Genomic DNA, 13,339 nt, shown 5'->3' on the forward strand with positions numbered 1-13,339 from the left:
GTATTTGTGCACTGATTTGTGCAATATGATTCTTTCCTCAGACTTCTTTTTCCGTATACTTTGTTCCTAGGAGTGAAATAACCAGTTAAGAGGGTGTATCAGTTACAATGTTATGTGACAAGTCACTCCAAATCTTCATGGATTAAAAATAGTCCTTTATTATTGGGGCAAGAACTGAGGAATATCTGGGTAAGATCTTTCATGAGCCAACTGTTTAGATGTTGGCCAGAGCCGCTGTAGTCAACACAAGACTTGATCAAGGCTGAAGGATCCACTCCATGCTGGCTCACACTCCTAGCTTGTAAATTGGTGCTGAGTGTGTGGTGGGGTGTATACAGTGGGGACCCTTGTTCTTCTGCATATGTGCCTCTCCACAGGGCTGGTTGAGTGTTCTTACATGTAGGGGCTAACTTTCCCAGAACCAGATAATCCAGGGAACAAGACAGAAAATTCAATGCCTTTTATGACCTTGCAGAGGAAATCGCATACTTTCACACCTGCTGTAATCTATTGTCTATATCATAATCTGTGGATATAGTTTCCTAGATGACAAAAGGAGACGGAAGTATAATCTTGAGATGAGGAGCTCATTCCAAATTGTTCAGGTAAGTCAAGGTAATTGTAAGAGTCCTTACAATTTAAAATATAGACTATAGGAGGATGAGTATTAGGGAATGAGATATGACCAGAGCCCTGAAGGGATGGAGAGAGGTCAAGAGGCAAGGAATGCAAGCAGTCCTGAAGGGATGGAGAGAGGTCAAGAGGCAGTCCTGTGGTGATGGACAAGGCCAAGGAGCAGCTTGTTGTTAAACCACAGGAAAAACACACAGCCCAATTGATACACTGATTTTAGCTCAATGTGACCTATTTTGGGTCTATGACCTCTAGAACTCTTAAGATAATACAGCAATGTTATTTTAAGCCACTAAGATGGTGGCAATTTTTAAAGCAGCCATGGAATACTAATGTATTCTAAAGCAGCTATAATTCACTGTGGGAGGGAACTGCACAAAGGCATGAATGCCAGCAGGCAAGGATTTTTTGGGGCAAAGGACATACCTGTCATCAAGCTTATACCTAGCAACCACAGCAAGTCTACCTACCACGAGTGGGATGGCTGTTACTAAAGGCTCACCTATCCGTAAGGGTCTCATATATCTTTAGCCACAAAGTGCCCCTCGAAAGAGGGCATGGACTTCTGCATTGAGAAATTTGAATACATACGGATTCAGTGCCATCAGAGAAGATGTCTTTCGAGTGACCTATCTTTCTGACTCAAGGGTGTCCTTGTGGAGGAAAATATAAAGGGTATAGGTTCCTGAACGGCTTGGTGTCTTGCCTTTCGACATCGTGGGAAGGAAGGTGGACAGTGGGAGGGCTAATAACAAAGACACCGTCTCTCACCACAGCATGTTCTGATGCCCTCCAGAAAAGGGAGTTTTTCCCCCTGTAAATTCCACTAATCTATATTCATCTGAGTGGATTTAAAACTGTGCCAGAGGGTAAAGCCACGAGATTTTTAAGTAAAGCTGGATTTTCTGCCTTCTTTAAGCACTATGGATCTCCAGAAAGTTCATAGAAATGTGAATTAATAATAAAAAATTATGTATAGATTTCACAATTTTTTGCATCAAATTTAAATACATCTTTCATCTCCATTTCGTGACAAAGTTTCTAAAGCCCTTTAGTATAATTCTGAGGTTAGTCTTTCAGTTATGTGAGCAATGTTATTATGCTGTTCCAAAATCAGGAGTGTGAAGCGCAGACATATGTGTATTCAGAAGAAACAAGTGTTTTCTATGACAGCTAAGGTGAGATTATTTTTACAGAACGAAATGTCTGCTTAGGGAAAATTTAAAATGCCTTTGATCCCCTGCTTATTGTGCCTAATATATGAGTATGTGTTTGTAAAAGCTGCCAGTGTAATCTTGGGCCACAGTGAATGAGAAAAGACTTACTTTTCCTACAGAGAATCTACTACTTCACCTAGAGACAAAGAGGGGGAATTTGTTCTCATTTGGAAACGTACATCTTTCTCTGGACGATAAAAAGAAACAAACCAAAAAATGGAGCTGTGCATGTAGGCATGTTATTTCCAATAAGGAATGCCAGATTCCTTCTTCAACACCCCTGCCCACCCCAACCCCGGCCCCTGCCAACACACACCTTCCCAGCCTTTCTCTGATAAACGCATTGACTTCCTCTGTCAAGGGGATTTAGAAACCACTTAGTTTCTCTTGTTGTATAAATGCTGCATCTGAGGCCTCACGGATTGATCTTCCATGAGAACTCAGGATATGTGAGTACCAGACCCAATACGAGACTAAGAAATGTTATATTTTATTTATTATTCAAGAGGTGTGGGGATTTCCTTTTACTCTTTGTGCTTCCCCACTTACCCTATAATCAGACAAGAATCTTCCAGTTGAAAATTCAATCCAAGCTTGGGCAAACCAACCGGATATTTATTGAATAATGTAACTAAAAAAAAAAAAAAATCCGAGAGTGAAAGTCCTTCTGCAAGAAGCAGTTTATTTTAGCTGCTATAGAAACCGCTTGCTTCCCCTTAAACAGACGTATGTCTGTGTTTCAAGCTTCTCACATTGAATCCAGCCCTAGACCAGATCCTAGTGCTTGCCCGGCACCAGATTATCCTCCCCATGCACTGATTTTCATCTCTTTTGTGTCAGATTCACTTTACATATCTTGCCCTTTTGGTAACATTAGCCTCTCATTCTCCAAGTTTGTGTTCAATAAAGTGAGTGTTCATCTTTTATCTGCCCAGCAAGTTTCCTTGCATTGAACTGCTCCTGATTGCATCCAGCATCTATTATTGAAGCAGTTACAGTGGCCAGAATGTTGTGCTGCTTTGCTTTCATTTGTCAGATCCGAGCTGTGTGCCACACTCCTGAATCCAGAGAGGAGAGGAGAGCTTCATTATTGCATCCTTAGAATCGAGGGAAGTTCTAGGGGATGCAATAATGAAGCTCTCCCCTCCTCTCTGGATTGGGAGAAAAATAGGCAAGGTTTTGCCTAGGCCTGTTGGTGCTGCTTTATTAGAATACCCAATACTGCGTAATTGATGAAGGAATAGATTCCCTGAAAGTTCCGACATCTGAGAAGATCAATATCAAAGTGCTGGGTGAGAAACATTGTCCACATGTATTTGGAGAGCAGACATGTGCAAAACCCTCTGGGGCGAGCTCTGTTGGTAGCAGCACCATTAATCCACACACGAGGGACCAGCATTCGATATTATAATTGTTTTGACACCATGAACTTCACCCATGTGAGAGGTCAATTGTAACCCATCCATGTTGTGTGCGTGCTCTGACCACTCTACCAACTGGTTGTTCTCCCACCTTTCTTCCTTTGCTCAGGTCTCTCTATTCTCTGAGACAAGGTGACATTGAAATTAGACTAGCTGATAGCCCTGTAACGGGCTTTGAGAATTTAAACAAGTCAGAGACGCACATCTCTCATTTTAAACAAAGGCAAGAAGTCCTTCCGCATGAGGAAGGCATTTCACAGCTGTGATAGGCCAGAGATAGGTCTGTCTCAGACCAAATAGTTAGCTAACTTGTGAAGGCAAAAAAAAAAAAAAAATTTCTTGGAGGAAATTAAAAGTGGTGTTACAGTGAAGGCAAAACATGATGAGAAAGCAAAACAGCCTTGTTGCTGAAAGGGAGAAAGTCTTAGAGGTTCGGAGAGAAGATCAAACCAGTTCCATAAACCAACACCTAAGCCAAACAAGGCCCCAAATCTCTTCAGTGCTCTGAGGATTGAGAAAGGTAAGGAAGCCGCAGAAAAAAATGTACGAATGTAGCAGAACTCCGTGCCTGAGGTTCAAGGGAAGAGGTCATCTCTAAAACATGAAAATGCAAAGTGAGGCTGCAGGTGCTACTGGAGAAGATTTGCAAGTTACGTAAAAGATCTGAGATCATTGACCAAGGTGGCTGTGCTAAGCAATAGATTGTTCAATGTAGACCATACAGCCTTTGGCCTGAAGAAGAGGTCATCTAGGACTTCACCAGATAGAGAGACGTCAATGCATGACTTCCAAGCCTCTGAGAACAGGGTGGCGTTCCTGAAGGGGACTAACGCATCTAGTGATTTTAAGCTGAAGTCAGTGCTCACTTACCATTTCAAAAATTCCAGGGCCCTTAAAAATTATCCTGAATCTACTCTGCCAGTACTCTATAAATGGAACAGCAAAACTTGGATGACAGTACATCTGTTTCCAACATGGTTTGCTGAATATTTTAAACCTAATGTTGAAACCTACCACTTAGGAGGAAAAAAATGACCTGCGCAGATATTAGTGCTCATTGACAATGCACCTGGTCATCCTGGAGCTCTGATGGGAGATAAGCAATGAGATGAATGTGGTACTCCGCCCTGCTAACGTGGCATCCAGTCTGGGGCCCATAGATCACAGAGCGCTTTCACATTTCAGGTTCTATTATTTAAGGAGTTAATTTTGTCAGGCTTTAACTGCCACAGAGAGTGATTCCTCTGTTGTATCTGGGCAGAGTAAATTGAAATCCTTCTAGAAAGGATTCACCACTCCAGATGTCATTAAGAACATGTATGATTCATGAGAGGAGGTCGAAAGATCAACAGTAACAGGAGATTGGAAGAAGTTGATCCAACCCTCATAGATGCCTTTGGGGAGGCAGTAACTGCAGACATATTGGAAATAGCAAGAAAGTTGGATTAAGAAGTAGAGTCTAAAGATGCGAACAAATTGCTGGGATATCAAAATTAGACTGTAACAGTTGAAGAGTTCCTTCCAATGGGTGAGAAAAAAGGAAGTGGTTTCTTGAGAATGTATCTATTCCTGATGAAGATGCTGTGAATATTGTGAAATGACAGGAAAGGATTTGGGATTTTATATAAGTTTAATAGACAAAGGAGGGATAAGGTGTGGGGCCATAAACTCTAATTTTGAAAGACATTTTACCCTGTGTAAAAGGTGATCAAACAGCACTCAACGTGGAGAAACTTTGTTGCTACATTTTATGAAATTGCCATCACCACCCCAATCTTCAGTCATGACCACCTTATCTGTCAGCAGCCATCAAATATTGACAAGACCCTTCTCCAGCAGAAGGGTTATGATATGCTGAAGGTTCAGGTGCTTGTTAGCATTTTTGATAGCTATAATGAACTTCAAAATTAAGACATGCACAGTTTGTAGGGAAATGAGTATTGCACACCCCATAGGAATCTTTTATATGTATTGTAAACCTCAAAATCTCTGTGACTTGCCTTGTCACAATTTTTGTTTTATTGGGGAGGAGTGGAATCTCTGAGGTATGCTATTTCTAAGGTATGCCTGTAACTGCACAAATGAGTTATGTAAGAAACAAAAAATGGTTAGTGCTTATCTTGAGAAATTCATGCAGCAACAGTCACAGATAAAATGATGTGATGTCTGAGATATTTTCTGCAAAGTTGTCTGGATTTGTGGGTGTAGGGAGTGGAGATGTAGATGAGATAGAATTGGGCGTAGGCAGATAATTGGTGAGGCTGGTTGATGGGTGTGTGTGATCTATCATTGTACTCTCTACACTTACGTGTGTACTTGAGATTTTCTGACATAAAAGTTTAAGAAAACAATCCCTCCGATAAATATGCTATTGGGTAAATGCCATGAAGGAAAAACTACGTAAATATTTGCAATGTATAAGAGTATCCAGCCAAAGGTTTTCAAGGAAGCCATGTGTTCTATTCTGCAGCATGACTAATGCCGAGATATTAGCACTTGGTGCGTTCAATCACTTCTCCAAGCACCCCTGTTTGGTAAGACTCTTCTTCCTGGGACAGAGGAGTGAGTTAGAGTGGAACAAAAGGCAGACACACCGTTCCAGGGACTCTTCAGAAACGCAGGTGTGAAAGATCCGTCACTGGTCCCCTTCTTAACAAGGGAACGTGACTATGTTAAGGAGTTGGGTGGATGGTAAGTGGAAGATTGAAGGTGTTGGGGCAGATGCAATAGTATGTGTGAAGCAGGCACTGTGTCTGCTGAAGGGGTCCCCTTGTATATGGATGGAGGACGTTTAGATCTCAGCCTCAACTTCTTTCTTTATGCAAGCTATAAGCATAGCAAGAACCAACAGTTGTAAGCAAGACACGGACACAGTCAAGTTTAATTTAGAAGCATAAGTATAATACAGATTGACATTACAGAGGAAATCAAGATGAATTCTGTCCACGTCCTACTGTGGAGAGGGAGAAGCAGGAGAGGGAAGGAAGTGAGGGGTTGGAGTAGGGAGGCGTTCCTGGAGAAGTGTGGCCAACCATTCCAGGTGAGTAGACTTCCCATAAAAGGAGGGGATGAGGAGGAACATTGTGAGCAGAGTGCTTCCTCTGTTGTGTGGTTGTCCAGCCTTCCCAGCTGCACAGTTGCCTAGGCACTGCTCCTGCTGGGGCAGGGGCAGGGGCAGGTTCTACCCATCACCTCTTTAGGCTTCAGGGCAACCCCAGAATGAAAACCCGTCTGTCTTCCAGGGATCCACCCAGAGTGACCCCACCCTCAGCCTTCCTGATGCTGTGTAGGAGGGAAGCAATCAACAAGCCAGAATATGTGATGTTTTATTAGTTCTTAGAGGTCAAGGACAAAGGGAAGCAGAATTTTCCTGAGTGGAAGGAAATGCATTTAGGCGAGTGGCAGTTTTCATTGACTGCTACAGCTGACACATCGAATGACGCTATCACCCACTTTTCCTGCCTGCTTTCTAAGGCTTTTACAAGAAATAGGATTGTGAGAGAGCCTCTGTAGAAGTGAGAGGTTTGATGGGAGAAGAGCTCTCTCTCTCCCTCTCTCTCTCTTGGACGAGTGTAGGTTGTTGTTAGCTGTCATTTGCAGAAATCATGGGATGCACACCTTAGAGTCTGATTCTTGGGAATTACACTGTGGCACATAGAGTTAAGCTGCTCTCTGCAACACCAGTATCCATATATACCATGTGGGTGCTGCGCCGAGTCCCAGTTGCTTCACTACTGATCCAGCTCTCTGCTAATGTGCTTGGGAAAACAGTGGAAAGCGGCCTAAGTTCTTGGACCCCTAGACCCATGTAAGAAATATGGATGAAGCTCTTGGCTCTTGGGTTCAGGAAGTAACTTTGTCTTTCAATAAAATAAACTAATATTAAAAATTATTTGTGTGTGTTTGGGGGAGGGAAAGAGAGAGAGAGAGAATGAAAATATTCTCTTCTGCTGGTACATATCTCATATGCCAACAATGTCTGTTACTGGGCAAGGGGCACCAGGGCTTCCGTATGGGCAATTGGGACTCAACTATCTGTACTGTCATGCTGCCTTCCCAAGTCGGCTGTAACAGGAAGCTGGAATATGGAGAGGAGAGTCCCAGCATCTCAATGTGAAACACGCTCAACCTGTGCCCCATCATAAGGTCTAGGCCAAATGCCATCTCCGAGGAGGAAAATTTTTCATGTATTTCATTTTGGAAATTGGTCATGGTCCTAAAACTGTTAGCTTGGGATATCCTTCCCTTTTTAAAGTAAGATATTTTAACACGACCGAAGAGGGAAAATAGATTCCATGAAAACTTTATTTACATGTTTATTAATTTATTAACTCATCTATCAAGTGCTATGTACTTGAGGTAAGTGTTGTGAGGAAAGTAGAGAATGCTGTCCATGTTTTAAGGTACCTACAGCTCACTTAGACAAAAAGGCATTTTGGGGCATTTTGGGGCATTTTGGTGCACTTAGACAAAGTCCAGCCTGCAGACCTAGTATCCCATGTGGGCACCAATTCGTGACCCAGCTGCTCTGCTTCCCATCTAGTTCCTGCTTATAGACTAGGAAAATAGCATTCTTGCGCCAAGGCCTTTGGAGCTTGTGCCCATGTGGGAGATCTGGAAGAGGCTCCTGGCTCCTGGCTTTGGATCAGCTCAGCTCTGGCCATTGCAGCCATTTAGGGAGTGTACCTGTGGGTAGAAGATCTCTTTCCCTCTCTCTCTGTAGCTCTGTCTTTCAAATAATAATAAGATACACTAAAAAATAAGCATTTTATTATCTAAGGGACAGTGGGTCTAATAAGTGCTGTAAAGTTCAGGTAAGGCAGATATTCCTTTTGGCTGACAGGATCCAAGAAAAGCTTGATGGGAGTGACTTTCGAGCTAAGGGTCAAGAATGAATAGGGTGATAATGGGTTAGATAATTACAGACTCATGGTATGGCAAAGCACAGATACTACTGGGGCAATATGCACTCCTACTCGATTGAAGCATATGTGATGATGACTTGATGCTAGCAATTATTGCTGTGTGCTTACTGTCTGCATACATAGCTTCTAATCTATATAGTCCCACAAGATAGACACTGTTATTCCCTTTACAGATGGAAAGGTCTTTATCTCAGAGAAGTCACTGAACTCACTTGTAAGTCTTGAGCTATTCCGTGGTGGTGTTGGAGGTCAGCGCAAAGCTGTGTGGTTCCAAGTCTGTAATCTTGGCTATAATCGCGGCTCATGTTCATGGAGGAGAAAGTGAGAAATGATGCTAGGGGACTAAATTACGAAGGCTGAACTTCATTCAGTGAAAATGTAGGGCAAAGGGCGGGAGGAATGTTAGGAATAGGGGTATCTTTTGAGAGCAGATTTACTCATTAGTTTGGATTCTCAAACCTGAGTTCTATGTCTCACTCAGGAATACAGGAGGGGGCAAAGATTATACTTTACCTGAAAAAAGTCTTGTTAATTGTTTCTCTGGCTAAAGAGTGTTCTTGGGGGGGGAAGGAAATGATGATAGTGACAGTAAATCAGGTGTCATCAACCGAATGCCACTTATTGAATGCTAAAATCAGGCCAAAACTTACACCAGACCTGATACTTTCAATTACATGTAGCATGGTTCCATGGGTTGTCACCTTGAAGTGGTATAATGTACAGACACAAACCCGGAAAGAACTGGTTCAAATCCTACTTCCACCCTTTTGTTATTTTCTTACTATAGGCAAGTTAATAATTTGAATCGCACACTCTTCATCTGTAAAATAAGTATACATACATATGTCACTGAGTTGTGAACGACAGAGAGAATGAACTTAGAATGCATTTTATGGCAACCAAGTAGCAATCATTACATAACAGAAATGACATTTTGCTGTAGAGCTTGGGTATTTTTGAGTCTGCCTAAATTGGGAAGTGTGATAATAATTCAACAAAAATATGAATAGTCATAGTATCAAAATTTAGCTTTTTTTAAAATGAGGATTTTCTTTCCTTTACAGATAGAATAATCTACCCAGAGTGGCAACTCAGTACATAAGCTTAAATCTCAATGTATTCAGAGAACTGAGAGGGTTTGTATTAGTATATTTAATAGCCAAATACATTGAAAATGATTGACTGTGGAGCCTTACGAAAAATACAACTCATTCTTACTACCTTGAAATGAGCTTTTACACCCACTATATTAATGCAGTTCAGTCTGACTCTTTTTAGTGATACTTTTTAATTCTTTTTTTCAGAAAAAAATTCAGCACATCAAAAGTAGGTCACATTGTGCACAGACTTCTTTTCCTAGCATGATATGGGCTTGCATAGTAGATTGTGAGAGAAGCCTTCTTGGAATATAAAACGAATCTATAGCAAGCATCAGACACACTATGAATTCTGCTTATTGAAAGGATTATTTCAGTTGCTTTGAATAGAATATTAGTGCAAAACCACGCTTCTCTGGGAGAACGACTTGGTTTTTTAACACTCTTCTAATTGAGGCTCTGGTTGAGAAATCTCCCAGGGGAAGATCTGAAATTGGTGAAAGAAGCAGCCATGATAGCCTGCCACACAGTTGGATCTTCCTGAAGGCCTCACCCCTCAAGCTTTCATTGGTCTTACATCTTCCTCAGGACACATCCCTCAGTCTAAGACACAGGACATTGATGAACCGATACAAAGAAATATTTGCAATAACTTTTCAGTGTATACAATTAGCATTGATTTTAGGATCTATTTGTGCTCATCCTGTAAAACATGGAATAACTGTATCTAGGATGTATTCTGAAGATCTCTATTGAATTATAAATGACATCACTAGGTTATAAAGCAGAAAAAGCGCATAATGCTTAAATCAGGAGAATATTCTTTGAAAGAATTCTTTTTAGAGTTGGTGTGGTAGCACAGCATGTTAATCCATAACCTACAGTGCTGGCATTCCACATGTGCACCGGTTTGAGTCTCAGCTGCTCTACTTCTAATCCAGTTCCCCGCTTGCGGACTGGGAAAGCAGTGGAGGATGGCTCAAGTTCTTGGGCACCTGCACCCATATGGGTGACCCAGAAGTATTTCCTGGCTTTTGGCTTCAGATCGACTCAGCTCTGGCTGTTGAGGCCATTTGAGGGGTGAACCAATGGATGGAAGGTCTCTCTCTCTCTCTTTCTCTCTCTCTCTGTAAATCTGCCTTTCAAATAAAAATAAATAGCACTTTTTAAAAAAAAGGATTATTTTCAGGCCATTAGGATAAAGTTTTGAAACATCAGTCCATTTCGCAAAATATTTTGTCAGTAATGTCAATGATATTTGAATACAGTATGCTTTTGATACGGGGTGAGTAGCTGGGTGGGATTCCTGTATTCATCATTAGGATGCCTGGTTTGAGTCTTGACTGCTTTTGCTTCCCATCCAGCTGTTTATCCCAGGAGGCAGTAACTAAAGACTCAAGTCTTTTGGATCCTTACCATGCATGTCAAAGATCCTAGATGGGATTTCAAAGCCATGGTTTCCTCTTGGCCCAGCCCTGGCTGTTGTAGAGACTTAGGGAATTACCCAGTGAATGAAAGAACTCTGCAGCTGTTTTTGTGTCTATTTCTCTCTGCCCTTCAAGTAACAATGAAAAGAAATAGAAACCTGAAAACTTCGAAATATTGACTAAATGTGAGCAGTGAAATGACCAGTCGGGTTGACTTTCGATACAGTGTTTGAAGCCACTGCCTGTAGTGCCACACATCATATTTGGGTGCTTGTTTGAGTCCTGGCTGTTCCACTTCTGGTCCAGCTCCTTGCTAATAATGCATCTGGGAGAGCAGCAGAAGATAATCCCAGTGCTTGGGTGCCTGTACCCACACGAGTGACCAGACAAAGCTCCTATCTCCTGGCTTTGGACTGGCCCAGCTCTGGTTGTTGTGGCCATTTGGGGAGTGAATAAGAAGACTGAAGATATGTCTCTGTGTCTCTGCTTTTCTCTCTGCAACTCTGCCTTTCAAGTAAATAAATAAATAAATAATATTTTTTAAAAGAAATGATTACTCAATCCCTACATGTATTCTAAATCTGAGCCATTATCCCTGTTCTGACATATCTATGTGTTAATGATGTCATTCACTCTTCATATTTTCCTGGTATTAGATAGTCTAAAAAACCTTAAGCATTTTAATCCTAGAAATGATCTGATTGTAGAATTATCTCATATTTGGTCATGCATTTGGTTGCATTAAATGTGTAAAAATATTCACTGTGCATTGCTTACAATGGTAAGCATTTTAAGAGGAAGGTTTATACTCATAAATTAGAACATCAGGTAGCTATTTAAATAGATTTTCCAGGAATTGTTAGCAACCTCAAAAACTTCTCAGGATTTGGTGAAAGAATTCTTATTAAGAATATATTCATGATAAGGATATGTTAAGAATATAATTTAAATAAATTTAAGTTATAAAAAGATTAAAATGTTTGCACTAAAATTATTGAAAAGAAAGAAGACATCATTAGGTAACTGTTTATGTTGGAGCAGTGGAATTTTTGGTGATTTATTTTTTTCTTTGTCCATTCACTTGTCCACTAACTCATTTAGCAAAACTGTATCTGGAACTTGGCAGAGACTATCCTACGTTAGCAAGAGGGTGCTAACGTACAGTGTTCTCTGTCATCATCAGGCTTACAAATTCACAGGGAAGACAAATAATAATAACATTAACTCCCACCCAAGTGAACACAAGATTACAAATGTGAACAATGCTGAGGAGAAAAGTGGCCACGATAGTGTACCCTAGGAAACAACGTGATTTGGATTTAGTTCACTGAGGAACTGACAGGTGAAATAAAATCGGACGTGTGGGTAGGAAAGCCAAGCAGGTGTCTGGGGAAGGAGACTTGGGAGTTTGCTTCCTTTCACAGTAGCAGCTCTGCCTGTCCCTCTAGGGGGATGGAGCAAGGTATGTTTGAAGCTAGGAGAAAAGGTTGAGTATGGCGATGTGGAAAAAAGATTTGAGGAGTGATATTAGTTTTGTGTTTTAAACATTTCACTCTTCTGCTGTATGGAACAGAGATGGCGTGAAGGAGGAAAAGCACCAACATGGAAATCAGGGTAAAGTTAGGTCAGTGATGAGCACAAATTGGGTCAAGGAGATGAAGATGGAGATGGCGAGCCAGCTGTGTGGATCCAAGCTGTGCTGCTGTAGTTTGAATGTGGTGTGTATCATTGTAAGTTCAACTCTTGGGTCAGGGAGAAGAGAAAGGGAAATTTTTATTATTTGCAATAGCCAGGATTTTGATTTTGCTTGAATGTCTTTGGGACTGGTGAGTTGAGACTGTGTGTGTGACTTCAAAATACAAGAGTAATAAGAAGTGACTTTTACATAGATTTCTTAGAAATATGAAATTAAACTTCTTTGTAACTTCTGAAGGAATCTTGGGGGTATTATAAATAAAAGCCAGGGTAGGGGGTTTGTTGTTAGGTAGGAGATAGGGCATGGCATTTACTTTATTTTATTATTATTTTTTTTACCAATTGAAAGTGAAGCTTGTAGAAGGAAGAGAGGTGGTAGACAGGGACTCAGTGAATGAAAATGAAGGAATTTTATTGATTTTTATTTACTTAGTTTTCATTTTATATGAAAGATGAAGGAGAGAGGGAGGGAGGGAAGATAGGAAGAGAAATACCTTACATCCACCGGTTCAATTTCCAAATGCCTGCAATTAATTGAACTTGAATCAGGACTAAGCCAGGGCCTAGGAGCTCAGGCCAGGTCTGCTACAGGGGTGGCAGGGATGTAGGTATTTGGGTCATCTTCTGTTGCCTCCCAGCATGTGCAATAGGAAGAAAGTACCATTGGAATGGAATCAGTACTCCACTGTGGAATGCAGGCATCTCATGAGGTGCTGTGCCAAATACATGCATCCATGTGGGCGCATTATAAAGTCACTTGAGTTGGTGAGCAGGATGTTGTCTGGGAAACACTATAGGGAGGCCAGGAGAGAAGATGTCCTACTTGGAATTCATGGTAATGTGTGCATCAGGAGATTATTTTCAGTAACAATTCCCAACTATTCAGGGCAGGGACAGACTAAGAAAAGTTGAATTCCTCCTTTT

General features: G+C 41.2%; 1 long non-coding RNA gene across 2 annotated transcripts in view; it reads left to right on the forward strand.

Annotated features, from left to right (window-relative positions):
* The first annotated feature begins 442 nt into the window (after nt 1-442).
* The window catches only part of LOC131478204 (uncharacterized), a 59,909-nt gene continuing 47,012 nt past the window's right edge, over nt 443-13,339 (forward strand). Inside the window, exons 1-2 of one of the 2 annotated variants that reach the window (XR_009244355.1) lie at nt 443-605; nt 1,714-1,811. This is a non-coding gene — a long non-coding RNA (uncharacterized LOC131478204). The remainder of the gene's footprint in view (nt 606-1,713; nt 1,812-13,339) is intronic. The other variant, XR_009244356.1, reaches the window with a different exon arrangement.

The sequence above is a fragment of the Ochotona princeps genome, chromosome 28, assembly GCF_030435755.1.
Source record: "Ochotona princeps isolate mOchPri1 chromosome 28, mOchPri1.hap1, whole genome shotgun sequence".
NCBI classification, from domain to species: domain Eukaryota; kingdom Metazoa; phylum Chordata; class Mammalia; order Lagomorpha; family Ochotonidae; genus Ochotona; species Ochotona princeps.